Here is a 13,718-nt window from a genome sequence, read left to right on the forward strand (position 1 = left end):
GCACAGTGCTGGCTCATGGTCATCCTGTTGTCCACCAGGAACCCCAGGTCCCTTTCCCCTACACTGCTCTCTAATATGTAATTTCCCAACCTATACTGGAACCTGGGGTTGTTCCTGCCCAGATGCAGGACTCTACACTTAATATTGATGTAAGCAACTGTTTTCATTAAATACACTTTATCTCAATTACCCAATTTAAATAAGGATGTAGCTCAAGATATGGATGGGTGCTTAGACGATAGTTTTGAACACTGAATTATTGGTTCTTGATGTTTTTATAATCCCACTGAGTACATGTCTGCATTATAAAGTTGCAAATGCTCGTAGACATCTGGCTCATTCTTAAAATTTCTTATCCTCTTCTCCTTTTCTACTCAGACATTCCTGTTCTATATGATTTTGTCTTTTTAAAGGTGAATTTGAGTTCCACTCATCACCTTGAATAAATGGAGGTCCCTGGAGTATTCTGTGTTCTGAACCATGTGCCAGATGCATAGCTAAGGTAGGTCAATCTAGCTGCACTGCCCTCAATGCCAAAGTACTGTATTTGGGGATCTGACCTTTCAATGGCCACCTATTTAATGCAACTAATAAATCAAGTGTAAAGCAATTTCCAGGACACTAAATATAGTCCTGAGGAATCCAGCTATGTGATTTCTCCCATATGTTCAGATCAAATCTCTGTTTTCATTTGTATGCTTTCCTACAACTGCTAGAAAAAAACAAAGAGTACATTCCAGTACGGAAGGCTACTTGAATACAAATTAGCATCATTACCATAAAAGAACAGTGTAGTATTTTTAGCAGATCATTAATTAAGACAAAAATTAATAGCACAGATAAAGGCTAGTTAATTTAAATAGTTCCTACCTCTGATAAGATACCTTATCTACTTCATAGTATATAATTGATCTGTTCCCTATATTTTTAGCCATAACAGAAGTATGAGTGTTGTAATTAAACTGGATGATATGCAGTTAGCCTAAATATATCTTTCCAGAATAGTACTACATTAGAGTTTTAATACAAAAGTGAAATTCTGCTGAATTTTCCCAGTTTGAATTACCATTCATTAATTTCACTGTTATTTATATCTTACTCTGGGTTTTCTCTTCTTAATGTATATTTATATGGTGTGTATTTTTACCCAAATTATATTTAAAACATTAATACTTGGTTTATAGGGCTCCTAGCTTCACAACTTAAAATATGAAAGGAAATACAAGCCTTTACAACAGTGTAACTAATGCGATCGGATATAAGTGAAATTCAACACTAAATATGAAAATTCCATCTTCTCAAGGACAAAGATTCACCAGATTTTGCATCATTTTTCCTTTTAATGGATGAAAAGGAGTAGGTGCAAGTCCTTAACAATTATTTCTGCAACTTTGAAGAGCTGAGAAAGACTGAATGAGTCAGCCAGCACTTTGGAGGTATTCAAACTAAGTGCAAATACAGAGTATTCAGAGGCTTATATTTTTAGAATAAAAATTATTTGAAGCAATTCACATTTATATCCCTTAATTCACTAACAAAATTTGAAGTTTGATTTTTAAAGTGTCCTTTTTCCATGGTTTAAGTTTTCACAAGTTTTTCACCAAAATGTGCCATTGCACATCCTGCATGCCAAAGTCCTTAGGACAGAGCCAAGCTGGATTAATTTTCTTTCAAATACATGTTTACAGTTTGTGTAAACCACCACATAGCTGAGCTGTGATCCCAGAAATTATCCACTAAATACACTAATGTGAAGTGATATTATGAATGCCTACAACTTGACAAGTCTGAAGTACTATGCACCTTTGGACTGTCTTAGTGTCTTGTGACTCTGAGTGACTCAGTTTTGGTGAATATTAACTTCATATGCAGGAGAAAGAGAAAAATCAAGAAAGTTTTCCTCATTTTGTATTTTCAAAGACTGATGTTGAAAGAAAAAACAGTGTGAACATTTTACTCTACTTCATGCTTTTCCACTTAGATAAGCACATCTAAATGATAAACAAGAAGGAAGAACACAGATTATTATAGGTACCATACTCCTAGCCAGCCTACAATGGCTGGTGTACCTATAGTAATATCAGGAGAGGCAAATTTGAGGTAGATTTAAACCATTTCCCTCTTTAAGATGTTTCTGCTCCTGTAAACTCTACAGATAAGTAGTATGATTTAGGCTTTGATTCAGACAACTTAAATGTCATTCTAATATCAAGTGAAATCAATTATGAAGTAGAAGACTCAGTATAAAAGACCAGAGCTCTTTTTTTCACCCTGTCTTTCACTTAGAGTGAGATAGTGAAATTTCAGCTGTAATGGGAAAGGTTTGAAGAAAGAATGTCTGTGCTGGCTTCAGGGACTTTCTCTCAGCTTTACTTGACTGATGCAGCTGTATTTTTGAGCAGAGCTCAGCATCAGAACATCTCAATTGCATACAGTAACAATTCCTGTAACAACATGTTCAGTTAGAGCGATGCCCTTGATGTGCAATGCCATCCATGCTATATTCACTTAGTTTTCAAATATAGCAGAACTTGCAATAATATTTGCATTCATTTGCATTTCAATGTTGACATGAAAAATACTGGAACTAATTATAAAAGAAGAGATATATTTGTCCATTTACCATTCTATGACTAAGAAGCCCCACAGAGGGACTGCAGTGATTGACAGCACCTGATAGTTACTTAAGAAGATTAAGGTGCTTTGGTTTGGGCAACTTGTGGCCTTCTGCAAGCAATCAAAACTCCCATGAAGTCACTAGGACCAGTGAAGAGGCTTACTTTACTTACATTTTCCTCAAAACCTACAACTCCCAGTTGTGTCTTTACTCTTACCACAAACCCCCCTCAGCAAGAGGAGCACTGCTACTTGCTCATCAGATACTCTCTGACAGGTGCGTTAAACAGTGATTCTTATGTCTGCAACTCAAGCACTAAAACATGTGTCATTGTCTAGACTGGCAGACTACCAGCTGGGTGAGAAACTGGCTGAGCTGTCAACCCCACAAAGTGTTGGTCAATATGTTGTGCTCTACCTGGTCACCTGAAGCAGGTGAAGAACCTCAGGATGCTATCCTAGGATCTGCTCTGTGTAATACCTTTATTAGTGAACAGGCGGAAGAGGCAGAATAAATCCCCAGGGAGTTTGTGAGCAGTGAGCTGAGCCTGAACCAGCTGTGAGCCCTGACACCAGCAGAAGCCAACAGCAACCTGGGCTGTGCTAATAGGGAAGAGATTGTTCTCCTCTGCTCAGCTTAGTCAGCTTCTGGTATACTCTGTCCAGGAGAGATTTCGGGAGATACTGGAGTGAGTTCAGTGGAGGGCACCAACATGCTCAAGAGGCTGGAGCACTTGTCCTGGGAGGCTGAGGGATTGGGGCTTGTGCAGGCTGGAGCAGAGAAGGCCTTGGGGAAACCTGACAGCAGCCTTGCAAAACATGCATGGAGGTTACTGAGAAGATGGAGCCAGGGTCTCTACTGAGGTGCATGGTGGGAGGAAAAAATAGTCAGCATGAAAAACAGGAACAGGTTGCCCAGAGAGATTTCACAGCCTCTGACCTTGCAAGTTGTACAGATCTGCCTGGCAAAAGCCCTGAGAAACCTGGCCTGAAATTGGTGTAGACCCTGTTTTGAGCTTTTGAGCAGGCGGTTGCAGTAAGGACATTGTGAGTTCCTTTCCAGACTGAATGATTGTATGACTATATGACGCTACAGAGCTGGATAAATTATTAAAGTGTTACATAGCTTTTGCTTTGAAAATTAAGCAGAAACAGTCTATAGATGAACATGCCTGCCTCAACTTATTTCCAATAATGCTGACAATTTTTGATGTGCCTACCATTTACGGTCAAAGAATATGCTTCTGCTTTTTATTCCAATATTGCCACAACTTGTGACAATACAAATCTCTAATATAACCTCTCTCCTCCTCTCAGTCTCTCCCAGGTACTTCTTATTCTTCTCCTTTTTTTTTTTTTTTTTAATCTTCAATATTTTCAACTACTGTGTCATGATCAAACTCATTCATAAAAACATCTGGCCTCTAAATCACTTTTCAGTGCAGTCTTCATGTGGCATGCATCAGAAACCACTGAGATAAAGTCTCCCCATTCTTTCTGTCTTTTTAGCATGTCTCTAAAGCTTATATGATTCCTTACAGACTGTTTCACAACAGCACTCCTAACTATCAGATTTGTTTGTGTCTTAAGCACGTGCATCTCCTTCTTTTACATGGTATTCTCCTTTGATAAAAGAAGAGTTGTCTCTGTGTCACACTGAGGAGAATGGTATCAAATGATAGCGGTAATTACTTTTCCTGACTACTGTTCATTAAGCAAATATAATAGTTTATGTAAATATTTACAAGTGTCTTCCATGCAGCCACCCCAGGATGTTGTTCAAATCAATGGCAACTGTATAAATAAAATATTAATAAGGTAATCAAATGAAGAGGCTTCTTATATACATTATAAAACTTCACACTGATATTGAAGATTTGCTACACAATGAAACAACTCAAATAACTGAGACAAGCAGTTAAAATATTCATATGTACCGCTGCCTGGAAATTTTGATAGAGTCGGCCGATCACAGATGCATCCCTACAGCACCTCTTTTTTCTTGCTTCGCCTGAAACTATACAGAACAACAACACTGCAAAAGCTCTGCAGAAACAGCAAGTACATCAACACAGTTAAATAGAGCACAATACAGGGATTCCCAAGATATTAGATTAGAAATTCACACAGCATAGACAGGATCAATACAGACAAATTATTAAGGAGCTCCATACACACCAATTAGTCTGCCAGGAGTCACAAGCTAATGATTTCTCACACAAGCTGACTTCAGTCAGAAAGTTTGGTTTCCAACACTGGGCCCTACTCCAATGTTATGTGGCTGTAAGCCAGGCCAGCCTAAATCTGAGTGTCTCTGCTGATTAAATGTGTGCGGAGAGGGCCAAGGATGGCTCATGACAGAAACATGTTTTATGCATCTCATGGCAATCTAGACTTAATTTCTGCCAAGGAAATGCTTTATAAATATCAATGATAAACTATCTTGGTTTCATAAACAAGTATTAAAACCCCCTTTACACAATAGATGTAAGACTTTCTGTTTGCAGTACCCACGTGACGCAGCAAACTGGAAATTCTGCAACCACTTAAACCATCTTTTAGAAAACTATGATGGCTTAATCATGAAAAGGATTGTTAGAATCAACAGGCCAGCCAGTTTTACTTATTCAGGAGGACATCTCAGTCTCACTGAGACTAAGAACAGGATCTTCAGTTGCTGCACAGGTTTCTAAACATTAAATCAACACTTTAGCTTTTCAATGTACAAGATCTTTGTACTGCAATGTTGATATTGTTGAAACTAGAGAGGCTGGTGAGGAGGTTGAAACAGAATATAGTTGTGAACTTGAGATGCATTTCAGCAGCACCAATGTATGACACCCTAATTCATACAGAAACATGGCAGGAAAGGAAGGCACTGCTTGGGCAGGAAATAGAAAAAGTAAGTGGAACTAACTCAGTCCAGGACAGGACTGCAATGTGAAAATGTGCTCTGAATCTTCTCCTTGTTTCAGTCTTTAGGAAACTTTCACAGTGCTGGATAGAGTCTAACTCTTGCAAGCTAATTTCCTGCTTCTGGGGGCTTTTCTTTGATGAATTTTGTATTGTCTCATCCCAAAGTTCTGCAGTAAGGAGGTAAAATGAAACCAGGCTAGAATAAGAAAAAGGAATAGGTTTGTTACATAAAAATCTTAATTAAGACTGCAAATTCAAATGGGGATGTCAGTTTTGTGATACTTGGTTCCTTGTGGTTATGCTTCACTTCCTTGGCTATATGCTTGTATATTGTTTTCTTTTCCACACAAACCAGCACAGCTCATTTGTGAACAGCATAGCTACACTTTTCAACATTTTCTTGTTTTGTCCACAATGTGGCCCCATTTAAATTCAGCTCTCAATCAGAATGATTCACTTCTTTGTGGATTTCATGCTGAGATCTTAATCTCAGAGGTCAGGCTTGGTGTGGTTTACTCATGCCGGGTGTTAGAAATGGTGCTCAGAGCCCCAGAGTTATATAGGAGTTATATGGAGTCCCAAAACAAGACACACTACTCTAGGTGCAGCTTCACAAGTATCAAGTAAAGAGGGAAAATAACTTTTTTTGCAGTTTTTCCAACGTTGCCCACTATGTGGCTTGCAATAACCTGGGTGAGGCCACAGCGTTTGTTCATCTCTCACTAGCACCCACTGTAATCCCCCAAGCCTATGGTCCTTCAGCAAGGCCCCGCTCAGCCAGCTGCCCCTCAGGCTGTGCCTATGCAGGACTCAGGGGGTTGTTGCACTCTTGGGCATAGGACTTGACACCCCCAGTTGAATGTCATGAACTTCCTATTGGTTTAGTCCTCAAATTTATCAAGGTCCTTCTAGACTAAGCTCTGCCTTTTCTTGTGTCATCTCTAATTTGATAGCATCTGCACATTTGTGTGATCCATGTTGCTGATAATGAACAATGTCAGCTCTGGTATTGACTCTTGGCTTTTGAGGGTAATGTGAAGTAGCTGTTGATTTGTCAGTCTTGTAGAAAATGCACCAAACCTGTAGAAGCTTACAGGTAACATATCTGTAACATACTGTGCAGCTTTTGGCAGACAAATACCCCAAATCTAGTTCCTACATGATATATCAAGGAGTGCTAGTCACTGTCTCTACACTGTGCTATGTAGAAATATCAACACATTTGGAGTTAAACTGAATATTTCTTTGTGGTTCTGCATTTGAACTGCAGACTTTATAGAACATGCAATTGATTCTTCTTCTAAAGATAAGAGTTCAAGACCAATTGAGTCTTCTTTTCTTAAAATTTTATACCAAGAGTTTAATATTTTCTCTCCCCGTGGCATAGGTGAATTTGACACTTCAAAGTGATAAATGGAGTCCATTAGAAGTTCTCTGTTATCTTGTAACACCTTATAGTAAATCTGTATTGTACCACAGAACATTGCTGTTCTGCCTTACAATGCAGAAACATGGCATTGTTCAACCACCCCTTTGAAAATGTGGTGTGAATTTGAAAACAGAAAGCAAGGAAAAACTCTGAAGGCACATCTAGGAAAATTTCAGTGCTGCTACTTTAAATAGGTTTTTGATATCTATTAGCAGTGACAACCCAAAGAGTTTGTCAATCTTTGTGTCTAAATCCTTGCTGAATTTGTAGTCTAGGTAGAACTACAGTCTTTTTTATTTTTTCTTCCTGCTTCATGGATGATTTCATGTCTGTAATCATTCATAAACTTTAGGAAAAATATTTTTTCATTCATTCTGTTACTTTTTATTTTTTTTTCTAATCACTGCATTCAGAAGAGAAAAACAGATTTTTGTATATACATGTACAGATTTATTGACTGTCTTCTGCAGACATTAAATACAAAAACATTTAAAATCCCTTTTTCTTTTTCTCATTTTCTCTTTCAAAAGAAAAATTGATTTAAATAAAAATCCATATTCTATTGGTGCCTGCAAACTCAAAAAGAAACTCAGAAAGGAGAAATAGACAAAAGAAGACAAAGTTTTATTAGAAGGCAGCAGGACTGTGTTTAAAATTAGCTCACCCAACATCAATAAAAATGAGCTCTTTTTTTCTGAAAAAGCACTCAAATTTATCATAAATGTAAAAAAGAAAATCATAGGCATTTTTATAGGTAGTTGTGCACATGGGAAAGCTAAAAAGTCACCTTCAAACCTGCATAAGAAGATAACTGGCATCAAGACACAGTGTGTTAACTATGAGTCATGTGCAGAGACCATTGCGGATATAAATATCAGCAAAAATGACAATCTGTAATATTGCTACACACTGATGTAAATGCAATTGTCTTGTTTTAATCTGCATTTCCTAGCATATGCATCTATCTCACTTATATGTTCCTAATTTACTTTTTGGACAAAGATTGCCAAAAACTGAGAATCTCTAAAGATTCTAAATGACTATCATGTAAAAGTGGTAATTTGGATTAATAAAAAGCAAGGAAGCTATATTTCAAGTGGACGTGCTAGTAGCTGAGAATGAAGCATAATGTGAATGAAATGCAATTGAATGAAATTGAGGGAGTAAGTCAGCTTTTTATTTTTATTTTTATTTTTTTGTTTAATATTCTCATTCCTGAATATTCCTCTGGAGCTACATAAAGAACAGAACTGTTCACCTTTGTTTACAAAGAAATTAAGAGGACATCTTGGACTTTCCAGAGTAAACATTATACTGCTCTTTAATTACTTCAAAACACTGGAAGAGCACATAGATTAAAATGTAACATACTTTGAATGATGATATAACGGTGATACGGGATACTACAAGTCTAAAATTTTTAGAGTAAGATGATATTAATAATGGAATCTCTTTGTTAAAAGAAATTCAAAAGTGTCTGGATATTGAACACTCTTAAAATAATGATTTTTTTTCTGAATTTTTCTGTTGTGTTCCAAGATGTTTTAAGACTTTTATAAGCTGAGTAACTTATGATGGTCCTAAAGACAAGGAAAAGAATAAGTAAATTTTGCATCTAAAGCACCTCCTGAATTCCACACACGTGTAGAAAATGTTCTGCTGATTTGGATCCCAAGTATCTAATTTTAGAGAGCTGAGGCTGATGAATGGCTGCGCCAACAAAATTGGTTTATGACTCACAGCTCAGAAAACGATTTTCGTACTTCACAGCCACATCAGGCAATGGCGATGCTCAGTGTTAATTTAGTGTATGCATGCAGTTGCAGAATGCTTTGGATGCCTCAGCCTTTGTGCTGCTGAGAGCCTCCTCGCTTGCAGGTGTGCAGCTTGCTGTCCTCAGCATTGGTGGGGTGCCCATCACCCCAGCCACTTGGGCAGGATCTTCCAGGGCCCTGAGACAGGATTTTCACCTCCACGATCTCACGGTCTTGCTCTCAGGCTGCTCTTGTGGCCTTGCCCCAGAAGAAGTGGTAACGTGGCTGTAGTGGCTTCTCAAAGGAAGCAGCTGCGGCAGGAGGAACACTCTATCCTTGCTGCTTGTCCCCATAGTTAGGGCTTTGGGGAACATTAGAGATCCAACAATACACTTTCACTGAGTGTAGCAGTCAGTGAGGATGCAGCACTAGCCCGGGTCAGCATATACCAGCCAGAGATAAGAGCATCATAAGCAGGAACCACCAACCGGAGTTTGAGCAGGTCCTGATGAAACCTTTGTCCGTTCTGCTGGAGAGTGTTCTGGGGCAGCCCTGCTGCACTGGAGGGGACCCCTGAGGTGGCTGCTTACCTGAGGACCCCCAGCACTTCACTTCTCACTGGCCACTGAGGGGAGTTTTCCCTTTCCTTTTCTCTCTCTCTCTCGTTTTCATTTTATTTTTTCCCAAAGTAACTTTCACTGTTAGCATTGATATATGCCACGAACTTTGAACTCCACTTGTAAATTTTTGTGCATTTTTCTCAGCAACCATGGTTCAACAATGTCTCTTTCTGCTTGCTATTATGTCCCTGCAACCACTCATCTTTTCTCACTTTGATTTACAAAAAAAAATATTTCTGCACCCAAAGTTCATGTTTCTCAATTTATGCGGAGTATAGTTTACATCTGCCCTTTGTGCTAAAACCCACAATGTCATCGTCTACATCCTATCTATCACAGTTTCACCAGCTCTCTGCTTATTTTGGGATTCAACGCAAGAGCAGTCCACAAGCAGACTTGCACCTCAGTCCACATGTAGTGTTCTGCTGACATCCCTAGTCTCCAAGGTTCATCTGTAATCCTCCTTTCTGTGGGACCTCATGTGGAAGAAAAGAAGAATTCGTTTGATGTCAAGTTCCCAGGCAAGGGCAAATTTTGTTTTTATCGGCTCATGCCAGGTTGTCTCTGACAATGATACAAGTATTTTCCATATTTTCAAAATTATATTAGAACCAAAAAACAGTAATTTGCCCAAGACTACTGAACATTTTCTACACTCTTACCCTGGATTTGGAAACTGGAGGTATATGTATGTATACCAGACTCTAAACGGCCCATATTTTTGTTAAAGTATTGCTGGAGTCCCACTAAAAATCTTCCCTGTAAGGAAAACTTGGACTGATGTAGGATTTCACTTCAGAAATATTTTCAATGGTGTTTTAGTTTTAGGGGACATTACACCTCACTGGCTGGATCATCCAATATGGTGGATTCAGATGTCTTCAAATCATGGCATATTTTTGTAGTTTCCTTTTTCTGGATAGATTAACTCCATCTTTTAATATCTCTGACTGAGCTGGTGTGCTGAGTATGCCCTGTTTAAAACAAACAAAGAAACACTCCGAACCTCTCAGATGATCAGTAAGGTGAGCGATTCAGCATGAATCAAAACACACATCCTGGGTCATATAACTAACTAGAAAATAAAACCTAAAGAAACTATTAAGCGAAATTTGGAAAGAAAAAAATCTTATTTAGATCAGCTTTCAGACACTAAAAGGAAAGAAAAAATTGGACAGAGTAACTGGAATATTTCTGTGCTAGAAAGCCAAAATATAAATGAGTGCCGAATACCTATGCCATCTACCAGTATGCTTCTCCGAATTGGTGCCTAGAGATCCAGCTTCTGCCCTCATCGCCCTTCTGCTCTCATCACTGAAGTTCCACATTTCTCCACTATGGATTACAACCCACAGGTGGATAATAAAAGACAACAGAAGGTTCAAGGTTCTTTCAATTTTCATCCTTTCTAGTCTAATACACAGTTACCAGTGTAACTCTTTGGGACAGTCATAAAGTCCCAAGGTTGCAGGATCAAATAGAATGGTTAAAGTGGCAGTTATACTATATGTCTTTTTAACTTTCAGTAAATTTAAAGGTGCTATGAAATGTCTAATTTGAAATAAACTGTTACCATCCAGAAATGTTTTGAGCCTTTTTTAAAAAAGCTGAGTTTTGTCAAGAACTGGACATATATATATATATATACACACACATATATGTATATTCAGGCACTTACAGACACCTATACCAGGTCTCTATAAATTTTTCTCCTGGTGCAATCTACTTTAACTCAGTCACAGAAAACACAACAGAAATAGTACTGGAAGCTGCAGACTTTACAATGCAATTTGCAGCATTAATTTGGTTTCATTTTAAACAAGATTATTTATGTTTTTCCAAGTCAGTAAGTTGAATATGCACAAAGGGTTCTCTGTGCTTCAGTGAAACTTCTGAGAGCTGAATGAGTGCTGGTGGATGTCTGTATACTTCAACACTCAGCCTTAGCTCTTTAAAACCACTTCTGCCTCCTTTTTATCAGCTAAGTAGGGCAGAGGAGATGCTTTTAAAATACTCAGAGTTCCAATCCTGAGACTTTTTCTGCTTCTCATCTCCCTCCAGCTAATTGACAATTATTTCACCAAAGAGCAAGTGTATGCACAGGCAAACACACGCACACATGCACAAACAAGGGCACATAGATCAGCTTTAACACTTTCCAGTCATTCTTATTTTCAAAGTAATTTATTGTAAAACACGCAAACAAACAAATGTAGAACTAGTAAACATAACTTTCCTTATTATTGTCTTTAAAGTAGTTCAGACAGGGTCCTTAAACCAACATGTCTTCTTCTCAGTGACTATTTCAAGAAAAAAGAAAAAAAGAAAAAAAAAGAGAGTTTAAATCCTGTTCACCTGTACCTGCAGTGGCAGAATAATTATTAAACACAAAAAATATGCTGGAAGGGATATTTATCTCCATGCACTGTGAATTTAGGGCATGGATTTAACACAATATTATTAGAGAACGCTGACAGGGCATTGTTAATTCATCATCTCTACAATTCTCCTGCAGCAGGTTGGCTATTAAACATGCTGCTCATAGAAGTGGGTCAAACATGCAAATTAGTTCAGTACAGGTGTTCCATTGTTCTTTTCCTCTGAGTCTCCTAATGGAGATATACTCTGTACTCCATACAAGGCCATTTAAAGATTTAATTCCATAAGGAGTCCACTTTTTATCATCCCTTTTTTCCTTTTTTTTTTTTTTTTGAAAGGGACGATAATGCAACAAACCCTATCAGGCATAGTACGCTTATGAGAAAAATAGTAAAAAGATACTTTTAAAAGAGGTGCCACATAAGCAATTAATTTCATATATTAATCACTACGTAATCAAAACCAAATACATGATCAAGGCTGAGACACCTCCTTGCCCTGCTAAGTCAGCTTCATGGGATATCAGTGCACTATGGCACAACTTAAACAGCATCAGACCTGATCTCCTGATTAGTGCAACCTCCTGGGATGTGTTGGATGCATCTGTGAGTACCTTTGAAGTCTTGTTTTCTACAGCTATTATGAGGTAAGGGTCTATTTGCAAAGGAAGAGGCAGGTCCCATTAATTCGTTTAAGAAATCTCATGTCAGGGACAAATCTAGGTTTTGGATCCTGGATGCAAAAATGTATTTGCCTTCAACCAGGAACAGAGGTTTCAGGATTGCCTAGACATGCTTCATGCTTGGTATTTCCAAGCTGTCTGATTTTAGGCAGTTCTTTGTGTGTGTGTGTGTGTGTGTGTGTGTGTGTGTGTGTTTGTTGAGGGGAGCTGAATGTTAATCTGACACGAATCATTCCCTGTAGAGAAAGCCTAGTTGTTCTTTTGCTGTACTTCATCTAGCCCTTGGGCTCCTATGTACTTTTATAAACATTGTCTGAAGAAAATAAACCAAGTGTTTCTGTAAAAATGATCAATAGTAAATATAGCTTTACTGAGGGAATAAACACAGGAAATTCCAAAAGGTTTTATAAATTTCTATTTTGTATGAAAGCTAAATTAGGAGATCAAACTTTATTCAACAAACGACTTACTCGTGAATGGCCTAGAGCTTTGAAACAAATAAATTTTAAAACAAGAGGTTTTTTGCTCTTTTGGACACTACTTGAAAGAATACTGCAGGCAACATACTCAGGAGAATGAGGGCAGAAATGTGAAACAAAGGCACTTGATTCAGGACAGGAGAGGAAAAGTAAACCTAGGTTGTAGGTAGCAGTAAGTTACTGTTCCAACGCTCTTACTATTGAGCTTTGTTAATACTACTGAAGTTTTAGGTATCATTTCAAAAACTGGGGTTGCTGCAGAGACCAGAAAAGATGTCTAATACAGGTACATGTGTCTAATTTGTTTTGTTCTTTTTCTCATGGATATCAGAATATCATCCTCACAAATATTAGGTGATTTTGCAAAGAAGTGGGATTTGTGCAAAAATGTAAGAATACGGTTCAGTGTGTGATGGATAGGAGGAATAAAAAGTAGATCAGATATTTCTGGAGGCAGGAAAGCAGTTTGGATGTCTAAAGCAGGGAAACAGCTGGATTTCCACATGTTCAACAGTCTCATGTATTTAGGTGAACTGGATGCATTGAAGGATTATATTTCATATATTTAATAAACTTTCAGCTTCTTAATCACAAACTCTTATTAGCAATGTAAGTATGTCTCAGTAATACTTTTTAAAGTATTAAGCCCATGGCTGCTTCAGAAAATTTGATTCCTCCCTGCTGTTAAAATGGGAGAATTTGTACTTTGTTCCATTTCTAAAAAAGAAAATAATATTGTTTGTAGATTTGCTAGTGAAGAAAGACTGCTGTAATTAATTATAAACATGATGAGGTAAAAGAGTCCAAATGTTAGTTCAGATTGGGCTAGCAGTCTCCAAAGTG

The 13,718-nt window shown here is 37.9% G+C and overlaps 1 long non-coding RNA gene across 4 annotated transcripts in view; it reads left to right on the forward strand.

Annotated features, from left to right (window-relative positions):
- The window catches only part of LOC110362050 (uncharacterized), a 59,120-nt gene that overhangs the window by 22,989 nt on the left and 22,413 nt on the right, over positions 1 to 13,718 (forward strand). For all 4 annotated transcript variants that reach the window (XR_010471139.1, XR_010471141.1, XR_010471138.1 and 1 more), the window contains exon 2: positions 414 to 502. This is a non-coding gene — a long non-coding RNA (uncharacterized LOC110362050). The remainder of the gene's footprint in view (positions 1 to 413; positions 503 to 13,718) is intronic.

The sequence above is a fragment of the Columba livia genome, chromosome 3 (assembly GCF_036013475.1).
Source record: "Columba livia isolate bColLiv1 breed racing homer chromosome 3, bColLiv1.pat.W.v2, whole genome shotgun sequence".
Taxonomy (NCBI): domain Eukaryota; kingdom Metazoa; phylum Chordata; class Aves; order Columbiformes; family Columbidae; genus Columba; species Columba livia.